A 24,435-nucleotide genomic window follows, 5' to 3' on the forward strand; every position below is an offset into this window, starting at 1 on the left:
TGGTGAACGCCAACCACAGCCTTGTCTTGGTGAGCACTGCACAAAGCCTTAATTTCACAGCCTTCAAACAACAGTGAAAAATCACCAGGAACTTTCTCCTCGGATCTGGGATCTCCCTAGCAACCGCAGGCCAAGCATACTGTAATTCAATTTACGCCTTGAACTCCTTCAGGAGTCTCTTCTTTAAAATCTGTCACAGTCAACGTGCCTTGGGAAACTATTACAAGTGCCTGAACCTTTGACCAGCGGAGAAAGTAAAGCGTTAGTATAAATCTCGTGAGCATGTTTGGTCTGTTTTTATGTTGGGCGTATGGTACATTTAACATTCATCCCGCAGCTTCCACCTCTTTTCTGCTTGGGAAATGCACCCTGCATCTGTCACACTGTCTGCGCTGAGAGCCGGCCGACCATCCCTGAAAGGAGAAATGCCTCCGCTCAGCCAGAAGAATTGCTTTATGTGGAAATGCACTGCCATGGCCCTGGGCTCGCTGGGAGACAGGGGGTGTCATGGGAAAGATAAGCAGGAGTGACCTGGCAGGTTCCTGAATGTCTCAATCGGGGACTGAAGTGGGTTTAACAAAAGAGTGAAAGCTTAGCAGGAAAACACAAATGATAATGAACTGCTCGCTGTGTTTAAATAGCCATCCCCAAATAGTTCTGCAGTGAACATTGTCAAGTTACTTGAGTCAAAGTGAGGTTTATAGGCCTGTAATTTTGGGGGTTATTTGTTCATGAGCCCTGTGTGAGCATCTTGAAAAAATTACTGCTTTCGCTGACAAATGCCATTTTAAAATTAACCATATGATACGATGATACGATAAATAGGATCCTTTTTTCTCTGTTAGCTCTGTGTCTCAAGTGTGGTCAAAAAGAGAATGGATGAGCTTTTAATGAGTAATGCTTGGTGGGAAACATGTTGGCATTGAAATCTAGGGGCAGATTTAGGCTAGCATCAGTTGGTGGGGTGTACACCCAGGGACAAGAGGGGATCTGCTCCCTTCGGGGTGCTCAGAGCTTCCATGCAGAACACCTAACAGGAAATGACTGCTAAAGATAATTTTCAAGTAGTTACTTGAATATATTCCATATTCCAACTCAATCCGACTATTTTATCCCTGGAGCCTCACCCTATGACCCTATATCAGCTGGGAATAGCAAGTCTGTGTACTGAGAGGGTATTTTCCAGAAGGATCAAAATAAGATGTCACTTTTCCACCCTCCTCTCTCACTTAGCTGTGCCACCACATCCTAAATAAAAAGACATAGCAGGGGAACTCCAGGATGCACCTATGCAGTGGTTATTATGGATGGCTGGTCCAAGTTGAAATTGCTGCTTTCAGAGCATCAGGGAGTTCCTCCTAAGGAACATTCTGTGCTCAGCCCACGCAGCCTCTGCTAACAGAGAGCCTTCAGCTCCAGCCCTGCTGGAGACACAAGCAGCAGCCAGCAGCAAGTGGAGTACCTGTGTGAAATCCCACAACCCCTGAACAGGGCAGGCTTCGTGCTCACTACAGGACGAGATTTGATCTCAGCAGTCTTTCTTCACATTGCTTAATACGACCATATTTATATTTTCAGTCCTGCTGTTCACTTTGATCTCAGGGAAGCCTTGTAATGCAGGCTGGGGATAGTATTTGGCTGGGCACTTGTTCCATCTGCCCTTAGAGAAGAACAGCCTGGAGCTTTTTCCAACACTTGGAGAAGTACTGAGATAAGGACAGTTAAAAATCAGCAAGGGTCTGAATCTGCGTCTGTAGCTGAGTAGAGACTTGGCATCATTTTATGGCTGGAAGAACCTACTCTGTCTTCAGTAAGGCTTCCAGGGATTTGGCATTGCAAAGTGGCTGCTGAAAGGCAGACAGGGCCATGGAGAAATGTCCAGGCAACAGGCAGAGCCATGGAGCTGGGCACTGCACTGGTAGCGCAGCAAAGCTGGAGCAAATGCCAGCAAATCTGAGTTTTACCTTTCTCCTGGCATTTCTGCTTTTCCCACGCAGTTCTGCTCATTGACCATGAGTCACAGCCCTTGTCTGTGTTCCTATTACAGGGAGGACTTAGGTGTAATAACACCCTGTCACTATTCATTACAAACACAAAATTGCAGCTGGAAGACCCACGGGTTCCCACGAAAGCAAGGCTGTCTTTCATCTTGCTGTCTCTGCTTTAAATAGTTCCTCACTGTTCAGGCCAACTGAACAAACAGGTGTGGGGAAAAAACATGTATTACTAATTAACTAGAGATCATTGTTGTACACCAAACAATAATATCAAAACTCATCCATTATAGTGGAGGGGGACTGTTTATAGAGGCATCGATGAGTAAAACATTAGCAGCATATCTTTTACTGTTTTGTGTCCCTAGGAGAAGTTAGAGAAAATACTGGGAGAGATTCCATTCCCAGAGTAGTGTAGAAGTGGGTTACTACATCATGGTTAAAGCTGTTTTAGATAAGTTAAGATAAGGGCCAGGATGGCCGTCCCCATCCCACGGGCCATTCTCAGAGGTTCTGGGACACTGGGGATGCCTGGATTCTTCAGGCCAAACCCCAAATCATTTGCAAGAGAAGGGAAGAAGATTATAGTAACTGCTTTGCACCAGTGGCATGTTGCTGGATCTACATCAAGAGAAAAAAAAAAAATTAAATATCATTTATCTTTCTCTGAAGAGTTCACCAGCCAAGTTTTGAGGGAATTATCTTTTTTGCATCTCCTGTTCGCTTGACTGTATAAATACAATACCTGCTTGAGAAAGGAACAACAGTGCTCCTTTCAGCCTTGCAGGATTTCAATTCACAGTAAGTTTATCTGACATCTCTCATGATTAGCTGTGAACTTATCTCAAGCAAGAGAGAGGGGTGGAGAGGGCAGGAGCGAAGAAGATAAGCACCAAACAAAAGATGTTTGTCTCTCTCTCTGGGTGCTGGCTTAAACCAGCCCAGCCTGTCAGGTACTGAAATACGAAGTAGCAGGTGAATTTTACAGCCGGGAGCAGGAGGAGAGCCTGGAATATAAACTCATTTTAGACACCAAATACGTCTTACTGTTATTTTTATTCCCTGACAAATTGTATGGCTAATTCCACGCACTCAGTGGGGAAAGTGCTGTTAGCAGGTAAGAGCTTGCTTTAAAGTGCAGTAGAAGGTTCCCAGTGATTACAAGTAAGTGTGGGTCACAGGAAAACTGATTCCATTTCCAGCTGAGTCCTGGAGCTTGAAGGCTTGAGGATGAGGCAGAGGTTTTCCTGTAGGGCCTGAGGTAACCTGTGATCATCTTTAGACCATGATCCAATCCCCAGTGAATGTATTGAGAAAGGTGTGGTCTACCTGAGTGGTTTGAGGAGAAAACTGGGCATTTTTGTCCAGTCCCCACCACCTATGAAGCAGTGGACATCAACTGAAGTGATGCCACGAATGCGGTTCTCACCACCAACGAGGTGTTATGCTAAAAGTATAAACTGAGTCAAAAGTGTTTAGACAAAGGTCCAAAAGACAACTTCTTCAAGCACAGATGCAAAAAAGTCTTCAGGAGATCAGGAGATCCCTGAGCTTCAGGCAAGTGCCACAGGAGATGCCATGATCATCTGCCCCAGGCTTCATCTCTCGGTATCTGCTCCTGACCACCTCTGAAGGATACCAGGCGAGCTGCCCACTTCTTTTATCCCAATTCTTACAGAATCCAAAATAGAAGCAGAAAACTTGCAAAATTGCCCATAATTTTTCAATAGAAAAGAAGAATAGCTTTACTTTTAATGAAATGGAGCCCAATGTTCAGTGCTGGCTTTGTGCCTGAAAGCTGTTTTCTGGATGCTCTGTGCTGTTGTGTCTGACAGTACTCAGGAGCTTCCCCCTGTTGTAGACAAGAAGCTGTTCCAGAACAATCCTGAAGCAGTAGTTGTTCCTGAAATAACTGTCCCTGAGTAACTTCATGTGTGGACATTTTTATTCCAAATTACCAGGATCTTCTGTTGGTAGATTAGCCTAAAATATCTTTCTTTTTAGCAAATAAGAGTCTTGATCTATGAGTTATTCAATAACTATTGCTCTCTTGAATTTACCTCACCTTTAACATGGCAGACCTTTCAAGTAAAAAGGGGCCCAAGGACAAAAGTTTATGTCTTAACTGCTGGCACATACTGATTATTCATAATTTCACAATATTAATAAAGTTTTAGCACACAAATGGCTTTTTCTGGAGTCACTAAAAGTGCTTTGAGAAATCACAGTGGAGTAAGCAGCCTTATTTCCATTGCACAATCATGAATAACTGAGGAACAAACACAATAAGGCATGATATTCTAAAATTATTATCAGTCTGAGATGTTCCATTTTGATCAAAAGTTAAATGTAAAGCAAGAAGAGACTGAACTTAAGATACTAGACTTGGAAAACAGACCCTCTAAAAGATCCTCTGTTCTCAATACTGGATGCAACAAAACTTTCTTGTCAGTCCTGAAGATATGGGCTCTGGTCATGAAGATATTATTTTTACCGTAATTATTGATTCCTGAAAATATAGATTTTGGGATTCTCATTCCTTACACACTTTTCAAACCTATGGCAGAATGGTGCCCTACCCCAAAAGCTTATTTTTTCAGACAGCAACACATAATCACTGAAGAGACACAGGGAAGAAACTGAAGCAAAGAAAATCAGATTTGTCCACTTCTGAGACACTCAGGGAAGCAGCAGTGTGCTGCCTGCTCAGCTGCTCTGGGGCTGGATTTTCTCATCTGCTTTAGACAAGAGGAAGGAGCTGGTAGAAAAACAAGGCAGGCTTTAGAGTCATTTGGTGGGAACTCTTCCTTTTCCCCATTTGGCAGGGAAACTGTATGAAAAGCACTTCTTGGAAAGCGTGGATCTGGCTTCATCTCCCCCACCTGCTTAGCAACTTCAGGGAAGGTTTGGGAAGCAACACCAAGCCATTTTCTTTCTCCCTCAGCCATTTCCCCTTCTCCCAGGCCACAGTCAGCATTGATGTTTGTCTCCTTCCCCGTCTCTTTCTTCTGTTGCAACGCCAGTGGTGTCTCCTGGCACTTTCTGAGGTGAAGTCAGATTTTGGCAGCATCCCTTCAGCTGTGATGAAAGTTACAGCAGGGAGGGTAAGTGGAATTTGATAACAAAAGGCCTCTCGAGGCCTTTTCATCTTTGAACCACTGGCAGTGCCAATAAAGTTTTGTTTCTATCTCAGCATCAACATTCACAATTGTGTGAAATAATAAAATGGAAGATAAATAAACAAGAATTACTGCAGTGAATCTGTTAAATGATTTTTCTTTTACTAGATTCCAACAAATTGCTTAAAACACATCTTAAACTGCCTTTATTTTCAGGAAAGTAAATACTATGGAGGACACATTGTACAGTAGCTGGCATGTCAGGAGTACCAAAGACAGAGTCATAATCCTCCCCCTCATTCTTCCTGGCTAGATATTCTTATGTGGTCAGAGTGACCTACTGTGCAGTCCTGTCAATTTCTAAGTGGTTTGAGATAAGTGTCCCTTGATCAAAATGGAAAGTTTGTGGAAATTTTCTGAGAAATAAGCATTTTGAAAAACCATCGACAGCTGGCAATGAAGAAAATATTCTCTTTCCTGGCCCATGCTGAAATTCTATGCTTAAATGTAAATATAATCTGAGCATAAAGCAGTCAATTTTTTGAGCAGCAATCTAAATAGTGGCTAAAGTGGAAAAAAAAAAATCAGACTGAACTCTACTGACCTCTGTGTGTATGTATTTGACAATATAGCATCTCTAGCCAAGGTTTAAAAATGGTGCACTCTTGCATCAGGGGGTAGACTGGACCTTATTTCTAAACTGTTCTGCAGTATTAGACATACTCATTTATCTTTTGTTTCTTCAGTTGGGTTTCACAGAAATAAAGGGGATGCCTTTGCCAAAGAACATTTTTCAGAGTGAATAATGATGAAAAGGATGTGGCGGTCTGTTTGCCAAAGTGCAGTATTCTGCACTAATGCACAGAGACCTCCTGAGCTGGGAATGTCCAAGCTGGGAGGAGCTGGGTCAGGGAGAGTAGGTGACAAGGCTGCTTCAGAGGAGCTCAAAGGTTCAGCACCAGCTTAGAGAGAAGAGGCAGTGGGCTGGCAGCAGCCCTCATTTTACTCTTCAGATGAGGCCTTTTGCTTCTGCCCCACACTGGGGTGGCAGGGCACAGCCCCCAGAGTCACAAGCTGTGAGGACAGAGGTGCAGCTGTGATTGCTGGGAAAGCCTTCAGAAATGAAATTAGAAATGTAACTTTGCTGGATTGGGACATAAATGTTTTTTCTTGGTTATATTTTGGTTTTAGACTATATCCCTCTTAGAATCATAGAATCACAGAATGATTTGGGTGTGAAGGGACCTTAAAGATCCCCTGGTTCAAAGTCCCTCTGCTGTGGGCACCTTTCATCAGACCAGGATGCTCAGAGCCCTGTCTAACCTGGCCTTGAACACTTCCAGAGATGGAGCAGCCCCAGCTTCTCTGGGCAATTTGTTCTAGTGCTTCACCACACTCTGAATAAAGAATTTCTTCCTAACATCTAATAGTCATCTAATTCTTCAACAGTACCATTCTGACTACCTGGGTTGCAGGACCATGCCCTAACTCTGTGGTATATTTACTGTCTCAGAAAGAGTGAAGAAAACTTCATAAAGTTACTTTCAAATTTGTGTTCACAGTTGTTTTGCCACTGAAGTGTAAGTCATGTCTCATCATTCTTCCAGATGCAACCAAATTCTGGTGTCTGTTAAGAGAAGTATATTTTATGTACTGCATGTGGTCTGGAATATACAAAGTTGCTCTACTGCTAAAGATTGTGTTTATTCTTTTGTTTTTTTCTTTAATAATACAAGAATCCATGAGGGAGAAGAAATTCTGCACTGAGTATTGATTTCCCTGTAGTACAATAGTGATAATGGTCTCTCCATTCGTTAGTACTCTCCAGTAAAAGGACAGGTTCAGTGGCTGGTATATTCTGCCTTCCAGTCTTCTTGGGCATCACATTTCTTTGCAGAAGTCTCTGACATGAGTAATACACACACAACAGAGTGACATCAACCCAGGTCTGAGGGGGGAAATGCTCTCAGGCCTTCCTTGTTTATAAGACAGGCCATAAGCCAGCTTTCACCCTGCTCTACATCAAATTCAAGGTTAGGTGATGTAATGTAGGTCAGGATTCAGCTGTGTAAAATCTCAGAGAGGATAGAAAAGACTGTGCTGGCTTCCAAATGCCTTAATAAGGGCATCTTCTTTTTAAAGAGAGGGTTAGTCTGAAGTTACTTCTCTTATGCTAACAGTTGTGACTAGGCAACTGTAAGCACTTAAATCAAGTGGGATTTTCTATCCAAGGCACTGCTAAAGTCCACAGTTTTCAACTGCCTCATCTAGTAGCCCATGCCTGTTCAGGAGCACAATTTGTTTGGGGAAGATTTGAAGTGGAGAACTTGGCTTTAGGCAGAAAAAACAGCCCAAATAGTTCATGGCTATCTTAATGTGAAACTATAAATTGCAAAACCAAAAACTGTGCTTTAAAAAGGGGAAAATAATTAGAAGATTTGATTCATCAAGGCCTGCAAAGTTGCATATTTTCTGCAATTATCTGAAGAGCTCCAGAAAGAAGACTTCATGCATGCAGTGCACACACACTCATACACACAAGCACATGGAATATATCTCCAGTTACAGGTGTTTCAAACTGGTGCCATGTCACCAAACACCACAGAGACCTTCATAGAAGGGGAGCTTGAAATGTTTCTCCTCATTGCTCTGCACATCCAGGCATTATAATAATTCATCAAGGTGGGAAAAAACTTCTAAGGTCATTGAGTCCAACCATGAACCCAGCACTATTAGATACACCCCTAAATCATATCCCCAGGGCCACATCTGCACATTTTTTAAACACTTCCAGGAATGGTGTTTCCATCCTTTCCATGGGAAGCCTTCTCCAATGCCTATTCCTATTTCAGTGAATAATTTTCTCCTAATATCCAGTCTAAACCTGGCAGTGGCAGTGCCATTCTGATGAGACTGGAATGCCTGGGGTTAGCATTGTTTAGGATTGACAAAATCAAATACTTTCACAAAAAAATGTGTGTTTGCACTGCAACTTTGCTCTGTGGCTGCCAACAGAAGGAAGAATTAACAAAATAAAGGAATACAGGAAAAGAATCCAGGGAAAGCTGCTGATTGGTAGGGCTGGCACTTGCCCTTCATTTCCCCCTGGTACGGATGTAGGTGTATTGGCAAATGTTATTTCAATTAACACAAAATACTCCCAGCTAGCATCTGATATGTTACAGCACAGCCTGCCCACAAAAGGAGCATTGATTTAGGGGGCTCGTTTCACAGCCCTGTTGCAGGACAATATTTGTGGGTTTGAGGAGAGATTTGCCCTGACACCTTTTGTCCATAGCTTGCAGACACCATTGTCTGTGGTGCATAATCTGATTTAGCTTAATCCAGCCCTAATGGGAACTCCCACCTAGGAGCTGGGGGAACAGGAGTTATTGCAAGATTTCCAACAGGTCATGGTGGTCTTTTTTGTTTTCATTGTTTGCTACTTAAAAAAGAGAAAGAAACCCAACCTGAGCTCCCCACAGAGCAGATGGAGAGAGGAAGGCATCTCCAGAAGGTAGTGAACTGATCTCCCATCTAAAACAGGTCTGAGAATTTAACCTGGTGACTCCTTGTGTTTTTGTGTGTGCATGTTTGTGTGCTATTCTTTTGGACCACAGAAATGAACACTATGAAAATGTGAACTAAAGGATCTTTGGAAAGACCATTCAACCTCCATGGAAAATCCATTCATCAGGACACTGAGGTTTATGCCAGACTTGAAGCACTAAAATTGTTCCTAAAAATCCAGCACATACTGCAGTACTTTGCTGAATTGGGACCTTCCAGAGATAAAGGACTTCTTTGCAGCCTTAATTGTTTGTTTCAATCCTATTCAGGCTCTCTCCTTGTTTTGTCCTTGACAGAAAAATGCAATCCCTAAAGCTCCCTTTCATCTCCTTGCTCTGTAAATAATTTTGTCCTAAGAGATGCCTCCTTTTTAAATAAATTAAAGAAAAAAATTTACATTTAGTACTGTTTACTACATCATGATGATTCTGAGAAAAGTATCGCTAAAGAAACTTGTGCAAATCCAAACACTGGATAACACTGGAGATCTTTAACCCAAGACTGCTATCTGTTGTAGTAAATAAAGAAGTGAACATTTTACATTAAAATTAATTTCACAAGCAAAAGTAAATCTTCTCTCTGTGGAAACAAATTATTTTTCTTAGCTATTTTGTTTCTGTGCCCAAATGCTAATAATTTGTTCTCTGCCTATATCCCACTCCTCCCCCTGCCCCTGTTAATGTGTCAGGTTTCCTTATCAGTGATAATGTCCCTGTGCCTTTCACCTACAGTCACCCACCCTTGAGGATGGTCCCAGATGAGGCTGAGACAGAAGATTGATAAAGGAATTGAGTAAAATACCACTTTTTGTTTTGAAAGTGCATTCCCTGAGAGAGAGTGAGAAGCTTTTTCCTTGGTAGCATCTCAGGTTTGCAGCTGTCCCCTGTATAGGTCTCCCTACATAGTCAAAGAAGGAAAGAAAGTGCTTCTTCAAAAGCTTTAGGGGATGATCCAGTTTAGTGATCTCCCCAGCCTCTACCCCCAGCAGCTCAGTTTGAACCAAAGCAGAAGAGGAGGAAGGTATTTGGCATCCTCACTTCTCTCCAGGAGCTCTTTTGCTTAGCTCCCTCTCCTTTTGCTCAACACCTAGCAGAAAGTGATAACAACAACAAAACAAACTTTCATCAGTTCCAATTAAAAGAAAAAAGAGTCCACTGTTTCCTCTCTCAGAAGCACAGAGAGCTAGAATGTCAGCCAGCTATCAGCAATACCTGGAAAACATTGTGATCTCTGCCAGCAAAGCTGATGAGGGTTTTTTATTTTAATGTCTGTGCTCTGAAAGATCTACTTGTTAGGTACATTGTACACCATGGGAATGAGGTGTGGGGTAGTTTTGGCCCTGACACTGGTTTTAGTTTTTTGAGGACTTTTTCAAATATCTCCAAGGGGGCAAGGAGGCAGTCTGAGATCTGAAGGGTTTTGTCTGCTGTTCTCATCACTCCTGTGTTATGAACATCTGGGTTTCACCATGTGATTAAATCAAGGGTTTGGTGCCAGCACAGTAGCTGCAGCAGCAAGAGGTGCAGAGATTAAGACACCACGTACTCAGAGAGAGTTTACAGCAAAGTAAGGCACAACCAGTAAAGGGCAGCACAGGAGTCTGTGCCCCCGTGGAGTGGCACTTAGGGCTGGGTAAAGTGTCCTGGAGTTTTCGAGGAGAGCAGAGCGTTGCTTGGGATGAATAGCTACTCCAGAAAATTCAGTCTCCCGCTGTAAACCTGCTCACTGCAGAAGAGCTGGAAGCTGTACAGTGAATCTGGTTTCAGGGCTGCTGCGGGCTCCAAATTTTGATAGTTACTGGAAAAGGGGTTTTTTTCCCAAATTAAAATATGGAAAAAAAAAAAAAAAAAAAAAAAAAAAAAAAAAAAAAGCCAAGTGCTGCATTATCCACATGGGTAGTGCCGAATCATGTCCTTTTGATTTCATATCAGACACACTGGCTGCCCACCTGCCCAGGTAACTTGGGCAGTGTTGAGCACCTTGAAGAATGTCCTGGGATTAAGGTGTTCCGACATTAAGGAAAAATTTTTCCAGCAGTACTTTCTTCCCCTAGAACAGTCTGCACCCAACTTGTGACTGTGCAAGCCCAGACTTTGGTGCCATAATTTTCTATTGTACTCATTTGCTACATCCTGAGTCATGGAGTTGGTAGAAGCATGGACAAACCACCATAAATTCTCAAATGCACAGGAAGCCCTGCATTAAGGGTGAGGGGTGGCCAGGCTGTCCTCTGTTCCTTCAGGGAAATGTTTGCCATCTGCTCTGTCCCTTCCTGGGAGGCAACGTGGGCTGCTGCCCATGCTTGGTTCAGTGCAGACCCATAAATGCATCTCTACAGGAAAAGCATCTCCATCCATGCCTGTTTCTGAAGCCTCAGAGCCATGAGCATCAATGGTCCCACAGCACATGACACATTATTTTGTGAGGAATTGCTGCCCTCCCATACAGTCAAAGCTTTGTCCATTAGACTGACACTCTTGTCAATGAACTAGCCCAGCTCAGAGATTAGAGAAGTGCCTATTTCTTGTGAGATGCTTCTGCTAGCAGGACTTTGTGAGACAAAGCTGCTGCTTCACACATCATTTGAAAATTTATTATTTTGACTTACCCAGAAAGAACCCCTATTCTTTGACCCAATTTGACTTTCTTCAGAAGCTGCTTCTTCAGAAATTTTTCAGAAATGCTTTCTTTTTTCCCTTGGGTCTCCTAACAAAAATGAAAGCACTGCTGTTTTCATTAGTATTTTCCAGAGAAAAGTTTAGGCTTTTCTCAATAAAGGGTGAGTCTTTCTGGTGTTGAAAGCTGGGGTTTTTTATCTTTTTTCCTTTTCTTTTTAAGTGAGGAATGCTAATGTGCTGCCCTGCAGGAATTTCCATTTAAGTGCCTTATACTTACATTTGCCTCAACTGACCACACTCGCTCAGATCCTCTTTCCTATGACACACCACAGCCTTCTCTCATGATGTGAAAAACCAGTTGTGTTCTGGGAGATAATACTTGGCCGAGCCCATAAAAGAAAATGGGAATATAAAGGCATCTGAAACGTCCACCATTTGTTGTGGAAAGCAAGATTAATTTAAACATTTTATTTTCAAAGTAAGTATTTGAAATATGAAGGAATTCTTGGCATTTTCCTCAAAAAGCAAAACTTCCACAAAAAAAATTAATTCTGACGAAGAAAAAAAATGACCTCTCACCCCAAAATTCCTGACAGCTAATTTTTTCACTGGAAAACATCTTTTGTGGAAAGTTTTGATGCTTTCTATACTTGTGTACTTAAAATTGCATTTGTGCTAATGTGGCTTTGCTGATCAGAACCTCAAAATTTTGCATGTTGCAGAATTTATACATTTGTTCTCAGCCAAACCATACCATATAGAAGCTGGCTTATTACTAGTAATATCAAAAAAAACCCTGGCTAATAAGACATCCTGGATACTACACACATACTGATGGTCTTTATAGAATAAATGCTCTGTGCTCTGATGTGGCAAATGAGGTCATTTGAGTGCACTAACTCTGGTCTTCCTCTCCCTGTTCTGCTTGAAAGAGATTTGAATGTGAAAAGGTTTTGGCACTCCAGGCTCCATGGTTTGGAACAGCTTTCAAAATTGGAGACTTAAAGGTCACTTTTCTCTGAAGAAGTGAGGGACCCAAACCCAGTAACAACCATCAAAGAAACACTAAATTAAAAAGTTGTTTTCAAAATCGCACTGAAGAGTCCAGAGATGGAGCTGTTCCCCATAAATATGTGAGGCCTCTGAGTTGAATATATATTGTTTTATCCCTGCAGCATGACCCTGTCTCTCAGATAAGAAGAAGCAGTAAGACAGGGAGGATGTGGTCGCTGTCGTGGAAGTTGGAAAACAAATTCAAGCTTAGGAAGCTTGTTTTTCCTCCCCTAAAATTAAAACCAGTGCTCCTGTTAGCTTCCTAAACTCTATCCAAATTTAGCTGATGCTCTGAAAGGGAAAAAAAGGGATTTCATAAGTTATTTCATGTTGAACAGTGGTGACAACTGGCTTGGAAGATGTGGGCGAAGGATAGGAGGGTCAGGCAGGCTCATACCACCTTCCTCCTGCCCATGATGAACCAAGGGATGTGTTTGACCCAGAAAAACTGCAAGGCACTGGTAGCCACAGGCACCTTGAAACAAGGGCCATGGTGAAATTCTGCTGGCCAGGGATCTGCCTGGGCCAGCCAAAAGCTGTGCTGGTGGCCGTGGTGTGATGCCACCTCTGTGCTACTCGGGGAAGCAAAGTGCTTAATTGTGGGCTGGAGGGAGATACCTGATAGGGGCTGAAATCCAGAGCAGATGCTTTTGAGGGGAAGCCTGAGTATGAACTTTTTCACCCCAGCAGAAGCAGGAGGATGTGTTCCCTACCAGGTGACCTCACTTTACATATAATAGCCTGGTGCTTCCCACAGTTTTAGATTCAGATTCAAATCCCTCTTCTGGCAGATGCAGAGCAGGATTTGTGCTGTGCTTTCCTACTTGTCTGTGACCAAGCAAATCTGGGGCATTCTTGTCTCTCTTCTCTAGCTGTGCTCCATCAGGTCTAGCAGGACATGTTCAGAAAATAATTCCCAGGTTAGAAGCCCTTGTTCCTCAAGCAGTCTGGGCTTAGCTTTCCAACAGTCCAGCACCAGCAACCATGGCCATTCTGGAAGTGTTTTTGGAGACTCAGGTCCTACACATCCTCCTTCACCTACCACAACTCAGCTCTGTGATGAACTCCATGCCCCCAACTCTATGGCTTGCTGAGGCCAGCCCTTTAAGAGCAACATGTAGAGCCTGAATAGAGAGACCCGATCAACACATTAAATGACAAAAGTTTGTAAAAATACCAATCTCTTTGATAAATATTGTAAATGTTGCTGTTTTCCTATTCAAGCAATCGTGCTGCATTTACTTGCACTCTTTGAGCCTGCAGTAATATCTCAGTCATGTTTTTGAGAATACTGAATTGATTGACAGGCTTTCAGCCAGAGGTAGGGAGAGGTACTTTAGATGACTGCTCTTTGAGAAGAAATCACTGCTATAGTGAGGAAAATATTTCTGAAGCCCCCAAACTGCTTTTTCCATCACTCACCAGCCTGCACCCCATTTGGGTGGGCTGACAGCAAATCACTGTGTTCAAGCTGACAGCACATTGAGCTGGTTTTAAATTTCCTGCTCTCTAAACCATGCTGCAAACTGAATCAAAACACTTTCATTAGAGGGATGAAAATAAATCCCACCAAAGCTGGATTTTATCATGTGGATCTATCAGAGACGAGCAGACTGGGTTGTGTGGGGTTCAAGGATGTGACCATCAGTGCCTAGAGCCAAATGGGAAGCTGTGGAGAATCTCTGCTGCATGCCCACTTATTAGACTCAGCAAGCAGTGCCACCACCTAGGAGGGCTAAACCTGGCACGCTGTCACTCGTGTTTGGCTTTTGGGAAGCTTTGATTTCCATCAATGGAATTGGGGCTGGCAGCATCATAAAACCGTCTTTGAATTATGCTGAATTTCCAGAGCTAAAGCAACATTTTGATGGCATTTCTACTTGTGATCAGCATCCAAACACAAGTGTAAGCCTTGCAGCACATGTTTGGTGGGCTCTTTCAGGCATGTCCTCTCACTGGGGCTAGTACAAGCCCCAGCTCAGGAGCTGCTCCCAGCCTTTTCCTTTTCCCCTGAGAACACAATCCTGGTTAGCTGGTGCTGCCAGCTGGGACAAGCTGCCCCAGCAGGATGCATTGCCTAGAGCATTTCTTTTGCTTTCATTTAACAATCTGCCACCACTCCAGCAAGATTTGGACTGCATTTCTCAGCTCCTAATAATTCTTTCATGCCTTCCCCAGCCTCCATGCCTACATCCAGGAGAATAGAGCCAGTTTGCTGGAACTAACTGCCCAGAGCAGTGTGGGCATGCCCTGTAGCATGAAGGCAGCATTTCAGGGGAAACAGCCACTTAATTTTGGGTTTGTAGCCCTGGACTAATATTAGGCCTGATCTGACCAACATCCTTGGTGGAGATGTTTGTATCTGGACAGTGTTTTCTGTGAGGAAGTTGAAGATGTCTTTAGCAGAGCACAGCCCTTTTCACTATGCCACCACTGCCTGTTTGCAAAAACAATTTCAAGATACAGCATAATGTACATAAGTCACTGACTGTATTCTTAGCTAAAACAGCAAAAATGCACAAGCATGTAGGCACAAATGTACACAAATGCATATTATTATGATTTACAACTGTCAGAGCAGTTCCTGTCACTGAAAGAGCTAAACTTAATTACCAATCTGGAATGAATCTTAATCCTAAAATAAAAAAAGAGCAAGCTGCCTAAGTGTATGCACATTCTTTCACTGTAAATAGCTTCCCAAGAATAGTGGGCCAAATCCTCTGTTGGTGTAGGCTGGTGTTGAATTTTGACAGCTAAATCCAGAGAAGCTGGCTTGTATGATGGGTACTAGCTATAGATCTCATTCTGTATATTTTCTAATATTTTTCATTCAGATTCTGTAAGAATATCATGAGGGTGTTTATTAATGGCCATCTGCATCTTCCCTCTGCATCTCTTTGCATCTAGGTGGGGCTGAGGAGGTCTGGGTTTTTAGTCCTGTCTGAACCTTTAATTCAGTGTGACCTTGAGCATGTCCTTCATCACCTTTCTCACCATTGGTCACAGCATTCAGACCAGAGAAATCAAACTTCAGCTCACCAGACAGGGTAGAAAGTGCCCTCAATCAAGACGATCAATTGCACAAACACAGGACTGTGTCTAATGTGCCTCTGAGTGCAGACTTCTGGCCAATGCCTGCAAGTGTTTCCCCTGTACATTCTCTCCCTGGCACCCCCGTTTGTCAATGTGGTGGTGATTTCTCACCTGCACAAGGAAGTGCCTCCTTCAGAGTGCAGAGATGGCTCTGTGTGTCTCCTTGAAATGTTCTGTATGCCACTGGCCATACACCAGAGGCACTTTGCAGCCCCTTTTACAGACTGTGAGCCCTTGGCCAGGGTAGTCCTCCCTGTGTGTTTGTATAAGACTTCATGCACGGAGGTTCTGCCTCAGCTGGGGCCTCAAAAGCATGGCAATAAAACCAGCTATAAATAACAGCACAAGACAGGGTGTTAAACTCACTGATGGCATCTGAGTCATCACTTTGGCCTCTTGATGGCATGACCTTGGAGGTAGGCTGTTAAGTCTGTAAAAAATGTTTAGAAAAATAATAAAAAAAAGGTCTCTCAAGTCCAGTGTCTTGCTCCAGTGATAGCAAAAAGGGTAACAGGAGACTGTTGTTCTAGCTCTGTGCTGCCTTTTCAGATCTTGTTTTTGTTTTCCTGCAAGGAGCAGGACTTTATTGGCTTCTTTCTGGGTGCACACATGAAGCCTTTCATCAGTGCATGTTTCAGTAACGGGCCCCTGGATATCAGGAACATCGACACATTCATACAATGTCCCACCCCGTGATTTGCAGCGCTCCTACGGCTCCACACTATTAATGAATGAGTGACTCTTTTCATTACCTTGCCATAGATCAAGTGTTGGCCTCTGACTTTGACAGATGATTCAAATACATCTGGTTTTCCTAACTTGAGACCGCTCAACTCCTCCAGCTAGTGCTAAATGATGTTGTTTGCTAGAGAAGAATAAACTATTTTGGAGGGACGTACAAAAGGCACTTTGACTGCAGCATGGGCTGGGAGAGAACATGGCTGTGCCTGAAAGTAAGTCTCAATGGGGAAAAAAATCTACTTGAGTGAATTTTTTTCTGGGATTGTTGAGATTTTGTTGGGGAGCAGGCAGCTTTGCATGAAGAAAGTCAACAACAGTCCCATTTATAACCTGTGAGGGCCATGAAAGTTTCATTTTCTGTGCACTGTGAAAGATCCCTCTATCTATAGGGATTCCCCTTGACATTATGTGACAAATGCACCCCAGTGTGATGCCAGCAGCTGCATTTTTCTTTGGTTTCTGACATGCCACATCCTAAATTTAATTGCTCTAATTTGTTAACATTATTTTATACTTGACAAGTATCCTTTCTAAGGTTCTCACTGAGCCATGGCAGCTCACTCGCCACCTTAATGCCTTTGCAAAACTAAGAGACCCCTGTTAAGTCTGGCCTGTGCAGCAGACTGCTGTACCTACTTGAACAAGGATATGTATTTGCTTAAAATAGGAATAGGATAAAATTCAGGAACAAACTCAAAGAGGAAAAAACACCTTTTGCTTCCTCTAGAGGAGCCCCAGCCACAGAGCACAGAGGTGTGGTGCTGCACTGTCTGACTCACTACTGCAATGCAGTTTAAATACTTTGCCCACACTGGAGCACTTGTATTCAAAAGAGTTGAAATAGGCACTTGTCCCTTCACATAGCCTGGGGGAGGCAGGAGTGCCCCCAGAGATGGAAAAAGGAAAGTTTGCACTCTCTAAGTCAAAGGACCATGATTGTCTCAACTCCTGAAAAAGAGCTCAGGTGATGGACAGAGGATGGGCAGCAAGAGGGAAGGATGGCCATGCAGAGGATGTGCTCCCAGCTGTGCTTTGTAGGTTTAATGGGCACCAGGAGGATGAGGTTCTGCCCATCAGGAGGCACAGCTCCATCTCCCTGGGGAGCCTCAAGCCAAGAGCCCTTTGCTGAGCTAGTCTGGCACCCAGGGCCAGCTCTGGAATGGGCTCAGACAGAGAAGGGTATTGAGGTTACCAGGAAGTGCCAAATCTTAAAGCTGCACTTGGAGCATTCATTATCTTCTGCTTCAAGCTCTCCTTCCTCCAGCATCACCCCAGCACATTGCTCAGCGCCTCTGGGCCCTGCCAAGGCTCCTCCGGCTGTTTTCTGCTTCAAGGACTGTGTATTGTGTGTCACACGAGTACAGCCACGGAAACTTCATTTGCTGCTGGAACAGAGGAGATGTGGTGACATGAGAATGGTGTGCAAATCTCTGAGAGACCAAGCTAAAGCTGCCCTGGCATCTCTGTGCAGGCCTCAGCCCCTGCAGTGGCCACAGCAGTGGCCCTTTGCAGCATCCCCTCTGCAGGATAAGAGGGCTGAGCTGTGGCTGAGCTGCTCATTCCCAGCTCCCTGCTGAGAAGAAAGAGTCACAGAGCCTTGCAGACTTTGCATTTGCTCTCAGTCTGAAGGCACCTGATAGTTTTGGCCTTTCTAGGAGTGCTTTATACTGAAGAAGCAGCAGCTCAGACAAATGTATCTCAACAGTAAAGGATAGCCTGCTCAGCCAAAAATAAAATCTGCAGGAATTCAAATGACCAGGAAAGGCTGGGCTTTGTGACACTAGAACTTCATATGATGAAATCCTCATCCTATCCAGCTCTTACCATTGGCCTGAGAGATAATGCTTCAGCCTGGGACCCTGGCAAGGCTCTTACCTAAAGATGAATGAGCTATAAAGGCTCTTAAACTACTAAAAGATTTTCAGGAAAATCTCAAAAGTATTTGGATTTGAAGGGTTGCAGAGGGGAAGTCTTAGGTACTTATGTAGTTACATGCCTGAGTAGCTCTAAAAATCCCCTGTTTAGTCTGCAGCTAGCAGAGAGCAGCCCAGATCTCCCCGTTGCCACCAGGATATTGGCTCCTGGCTACGCCTCAGATTCTGTGTCCAGTTTTGTGCCCTGCACAACAAGAAGGATGTGGAGGTCCTGGAGCATGTCCCAAGTAAGGAATGGAGCTGGAGAAAGGTCTGGAGCACAGGTTTTATGAGGAATGGCTGAGGGATCAGGGGATGTTCAGCCTGGAGGAAAGGAGGCTCATGGGGACCTTCTTGGTCCCTACAGCTCCCTGACAGGAGGTTCTAGTGAGGTGGGGGTTGGCCTCTTCCCCCAAATGACAGGAAATAAGAAAAGAGGAAATGGCCCCAAATTGCAGCAGGAGAGATGTTAGATAGTAGAAAAAATTTCTTCACTGAAAGGGTGGAACTGAAAGGTTCCCCAGGGAAGTGGTGGAATTGCCATCTGTGGAAGTGCTCAGAAAGTGTGTATGGATGGGGCACCAGGGGGACATGGTTCAGTGCTGAGCATGCTGGTGCTCACTTAATTTTTGGACTTGATGATAGTAGAATTCTTTTCCAACCTTAATGATTCTGTGTTTCTATGATTCTTGGCCTTCACTACTCTTGGCACAGCTTCCAACCCTGGTGAGACAAGTATCTATGCCCAGCTCAGGACATTGGCTTGAGTTGCGGCTGAAAGCAAAAAAAAAAAAAAAAAAAACCCATGTGATAAGGATTTAGGTGTCTCCCTAGAGAAGAACAGTGTTTTCAAGATCAAAACGGCATAAAATCCAAAAAGCAATAAAAATTTTCACACTTCAGAGCCCAAACCCGCTCCCTCTAAGTGTCCACTAGAGGGTTTCTTGTACTTTCCACCAAAATGCCAGCACTGCTGGCTCTTGGAAGCAGATGGGGGGATTCCAGAGGCTGGGTGGCGAGGATGGGTGCAGGAACAGCCTGCACAGCAAAGGGACACCAGGGTGTGTGCCCACACGGGCACCCCAAGGCAGGACTGGTGCGTGCAGGTGCACATCCATGCAGGCCTCCCTGAAAGCTCCAGCACTGGCAGGAGAAAGTGCAGCCCCATCTCTGGGGGGCCAGCTCTAGAAGGGCTTTATCAAAACTCTCAGGAGAAACACGGTTTTTCCAGAGAAAGTGCATGTACCTGTCTATCTGATCTGTTTGCCACCTCATTTAATGGTCATTTCTCACAATCAGTCTGTGCAAAACTCACTAGCCCCTTCCTGGCACTGCTTTTGCCCCATTGTTGTGGCACAATGATGAGCTAAACCTTCTGCTGCCCTTCTCTGCTTCACCCTAAAACTTGGTCCCACTCATACCAGGAAGGGGGATGAAGCTCATCTCCAGATTTGCCATGTGACTCTGATGTAGGAGGAAGATGCAGAGGAAAGGGACAGCAAAATGGTGATTTTTCAGCTTTGAACAAGTATTTATGAGATGTCATTACCCAGATTAACTTCCTGCTGATGCTGTACTCACAGGAACCAGTCATGCACATTTCAATTACTTCCCCATGGTCATGAAGACATCAGGTAGATGGATTGGTATGAGAAACACTGCTTCAAAAAACCATCAGTGTATATTTTCCCAAGTGTTGCAGGTACAGGGTGGCAGAGTGCAGTACTGAAAGCTTTATTAGTTCCTGTGAACAAACTCACAGACTCTCTCCATCTGTCAGAAGTGTGAGCATTTTCATCTCCAAGCATTTATGAAGCATATCAGCATCACTTTCCCTTTTAGCCATCAACAGAATAGAGCTGGAGAGAGGTAAAGTGTTTTCCTTCAGGCCACCCAAAGGAATGGGGACAAAGGTGAAGGAGTCACTTGCAAATGAAAAAACAAAAATACTTTAAGCTAAATGACATACTTTGAGTGTGTTTTTTCAAAATTATAATATAAAATTGTAATATAAAACAAACAAACAAAAAACCAAAAAAAAGTAATAATACAAAATAGAAAATCCCAAAAGATGGCAGACGAATCTGAAAAAAAATCAACATTTCCCTAAAAAGTTAAGTAAAAATATTTTGATTTTTTTAAAAAAAATAAACAGCAGAAGTGGATGCCCATTCTGTCCAGCACAACCCTGAGTTTTTCATGATAAGTTTGACACTTCTGGTGGCGAGTTGGCTGGATGTGGTGGCCACCTGGGGGTCCTTGGCTGGTTGCTGTGGCTGTGCTGCCGAGCCCTGCTGGCTGGTGGCGTGGGGAGGTGTGATGGCAGCCCGGGGTGCTGTGTGTGGGTGCCAGGACAGCCCTGCCTGGGTGACTCTGCTTTCTCATCAGGCTGGCTTGGGAAACGTCTCGCTGCCACTGAAGGCGAGGGTCAGATTCTCAAAGCATGTAGTGCTCATAATTGGAGCCAGATTTCTGGAGGAGCTCAGCTCCCATTTAAACACCTAAAGAAATGACTGGATTGTCTCCACCAGCTGCTCCTGTGGCGGGAAATAAGAGCTGCCACAGGCGGACTCCAGCCCTAGATAAATAATAATGAATGAAAGTCATTATAGGGGGTGAATTTGCAAATATTTAAAGTTTGAAAGCATGAATTTTGTTAATTAAATAATGCTAATAGTGCAACATTGGTCTGACCTAAAGGTTAATGTAAAATCGCTGTCTTTGGTGAGAATCCCTCTCTTCACAAATTCCCTGAAGTAAATGAAACTTTTAAAGGTTTCATCTGGCTTTGAAAGCTGAACTGATTGAACTTTTCTATGGGTTTCATTCATCCCTTCTGTATGCTTTCAGACAAGCCTGTGGCCATCAAGAAATAATACAGCCTGCACAGATTATGGATTAAAAAGTTTACCTTTCTTAATAACTTTGTTCAATCCTTTTTTTATCCCTTACTTGTTTTACATGTAATAGTATTGTTAAAGAGAGCTATGATTATTTAGAGGGAATTCGAGTTATGATTTAGAAAACATGGTTAGTTGTGGAAAAAAAGAAATAAATAGAGCAGTATCTCATTAAGTAATGTAATTGAGTTTAGATAGTTTAGATACTGCCAAAATAATTCTATGACTCTTGTTTAATTTGTCTGGTTTTCACTATATTCTCTTTTTCCCTCTCTAGATCTTTTCTTATGCAGTGAGAGACACATATCATAGTGACATGTGTGCTAAGGAAACCTTAGCTATAATATTAGAAAACTCCATTTATTTTGATTGTGGGTATCATTGGGTTCAAAAATATTTATATTTTTTGTAGATGTTTCTAAGTCTAGGACAGTAATTCTCCTAAATTAAAATGATGAAAAAGCCTTCAAAAGTCAGGAGTAGTGCTGTGCCTTTAGAGAGGATTTTGGGAGCAAAAATCCCTGTTCTATTGTAACCTTCTTGGGTGATTTCTGTGGGACAGGACTTTTTAAATGGAGACAAGGTGTCCATCCATTCATAATCTTTTCAAAACCTGACCTGAGACTTTGTGCCTCAATTTCTCACCTCTAACTCCATATCAGAGTGATGTGATGATAAACACATCAAAAGCTGGAAATGATGAGGCAGTACAGTACTGGGAGAGGATGTTTGTCCCTCCCCACAGGGTCCCGGCACAGCACCAGAGGAATGAGTTAGTGGGACAGCACCTACCCTGATGTTCCTGTTCTGCCCAAGAAGGTCAGGGATTTCTAGATATGATTTCCCAGTTCACCTCTCCAGGCTCTGAAATGTTTGCTGTGGGATGTGTACCATGGTGAGCACGGGCTTTAAGTGACCTCTTCTGTGCCCATCACGAGTGAAGACATTGCAGAATCAAACACAAAATCAAGACTCAAATGTGCAAGAGTAATGAGAAAAGAAGCAGGTACTTACATCTCTGCTTAAAATTTTTGGTTCCATCTCTAGTCTCTCTACGTTGTTTGGAAAGGTTGGAGAGTTTTAAACCCCCTTGTTTCTTTCCTGAGGTGGGTTGATGTGTGCTGGGCTAACACACATGCACAGCTTTTGACAGCCAGCCTGGTGCCTCTGGGCAGAGCTTCCCTGTTTTCAGGAAAGTATGGCCACCTCCACTTCACTTCACTTCACTTCACTTCACTTCACTTCACTTCACTTTCAGACTTCTCACCCAGGTCTTCTTGTGCATTTATGGATTCTCCTGTCCATCAGAGTTTAAAGTCAGTGAATTCCTCCATCCCTCTCCAAGCCCCTTGAAGACACTCCAGATAAGAAGCAACTTCTGATAGCCTGCAACCACACAGCACTTATCACTTGTCTCCAACATCAGTCAGATTTTCTGCACTGCTTTGGTCTGGCAAGGCTCAGATCTGAATCCAATATTGTAGGGCATGCTGAAAGCTTGATATCACAGGTCTGCAGTGGAACTGAAGACCACACTGTCTAATTGCAACCTTGTCCAACCACTAAATAGCATCTGTGGAGATAAAGCCTTTCTTTAGTCCTTCCCAAAAAACACTGGGCCTTTGCCAGGAAGGGAAAATGCTGGGAACATAAACATAACCGGAGAACAAAAAATAGCAGGATTGAGAGGAGATATTTTCCAATAGACAGCCTGTAATTTACCATGGATGTGGTAATTTAGCCAAAATAATTGGATTCTATGTGTTTCCAAAGGGTGTCTGTCAGTGTTGGCGCACTTGGGTTGTGTGGTTGGTAATATGATATGAAATATTTCATCTTGGATTTGCCTCTCTGAGAACTACCCAACCAATTTTGTTGATCATAAACATCACCCAACCAGAGGCATCATAATTGTTCCTCCGGGTGGTTTTTCTGGTGGTATCTGTGAAATACACAAACATTTCTCACTCTCCAAGGAGAGGAGCATGCTCCCCACATCCAAGGACACCCCTGCTGGCTGGTAGTCCCATGGGACTGAGAGTCACCCATCTCCTCTTTGACAGTCCAATGGATTGAGAGCCAGCTCGTGTGTTCAAGGGCTTGAAAGGCAACTTTCTGCTGAGTGGACAGTCAGCTTCCAACTGCTTCTTGAGGGAACAGAGGAAAGAAAGACATCACAGCCATTTGAAAGTGTTTTGTAGATGAGAAATAGAAAACAAGGCTGGAAGAGAGCTTCAGAAAGCATTTCATTTTCCCTGCCCCAAGGCAAGATCAGTTAGATTTGGCCAATTTCTTACAGAGATTTCTCTAATCTCTTTTTGCAAATCTCACTGCATGCCTTGCCCAAACTCAGCCTGTCTCCTAATACCTACCTGGGATCTTTCTACTTTCAGGGTCAGCCCTCATTGTTCTCAGGGAAACATGGAGAATGGCTTATTGCTTTTCTTAAGGAGTGTTCTCTCAGTCAGAGATTCCCAATCAATGATGGGAAATTACTTGCCACACTCTCCCTGTAAGTAAAAAATCCTTCTAGAAAATAGATAGGTCTGTGAAACTACTATGAGCAAATGTAATCAGAATGGGAGTTCATTTATGTAAAGTACAATAACTACTCAGCTGGATACTGAAAATCACAGATTTCATGGGGGTGGAGACTCTTTGATATACTTCACTTTTTCCTCTAATTCTTCTCCAGACTACTTTCTTGGGTTCACAGGTGATCTTGTTTGTCAACAAGGGCTTATGAAAACTTTCTGCCTCACTTGCTAAAGACCACACCTTTTTCTCTCAAACCCTTTCCTCTAAGCTAAACTGGATGGAAAAAGACAGAAATTGCTCCCAGCTCTTGTTGAGTTTTGAAGTGAGCTGCTAAGTTTCCTCAAGACCTGGAAGAGTACCTTTGTGTCCAACAGTGTACCTGCTTTTCTCAAAAGAATAGTCAATGGGTAAATTGATTAATTTCCGAATCCTCATTCCTCACAGAGGAGGACTGAAGCCCATGGAACTTCAGTGGGTGGGATGTGCTGATGCCAAAGGTGTACCAGGAATCAGAGTCCAAGCTCAGGTGTGCAGGGCACACCTGCCTATGGCTTGGGCAGAGCCACTGATGCTGGAAGCTGCTTCAAGAAGGCAGTGAAGAGTGTGGGCAGAGACCGTGGGCTGCCCAGAGGGCATGCAGATGGATGTGAGGCTGGAGATGGAGACAGATATGGAAAGAAAGGAAAGGTGGGATCAACAGAGAAATAAGAAGGCAGCAAGAAAAAAGTCTATTTGGAAGAGAGTAGTCCCATTCCTAGGAATGCCTCTTCTTGTCCATCTGCTGCTGAACCCCTTTTTATACCTCTGCTCAGCCAAGGGCTGGATCCCCATCATGATTTGGGTGCTTCACTGCCCTTTCCAGTTCCTGTGCCGTGCCTCCCTCCCAACCCAGCATG

At 43.6% G+C, this 24,435-nt stretch overlaps 1 long non-coding RNA gene across 2 annotated transcripts in view; it reads right to left on the minus strand.

Moving 5' to 3' along the window:
* LOC110473271 (uncharacterized) overlaps nt 1-24,435 on the minus strand; it is a 122,766-nt gene that overhangs the window by 18,080 nt on the left and 80,251 nt on the right. For both annotated transcript variants that reach the window (XR_014954653.1, XR_014954654.1), the window contains one exon: nt 1-22,574. This exon is cut by the window's left edge and continues 14,449 nt beyond it. This is a non-coding gene — a long non-coding RNA (uncharacterized LOC110473271). The remainder of the gene's footprint in view (nt 22,575-24,435) is intronic.

Source organism: Lonchura striata, chromosome 4 (genome assembly GCF_050655825.1).
Source record: "Lonchura striata isolate lonStrDom1 chromosome 4, ASM5065582v1, whole genome shotgun sequence".
NCBI classification, from domain to species: Eukaryota; Metazoa; Chordata; class Aves; order Passeriformes; family Estrildidae; genus Lonchura; species Lonchura striata.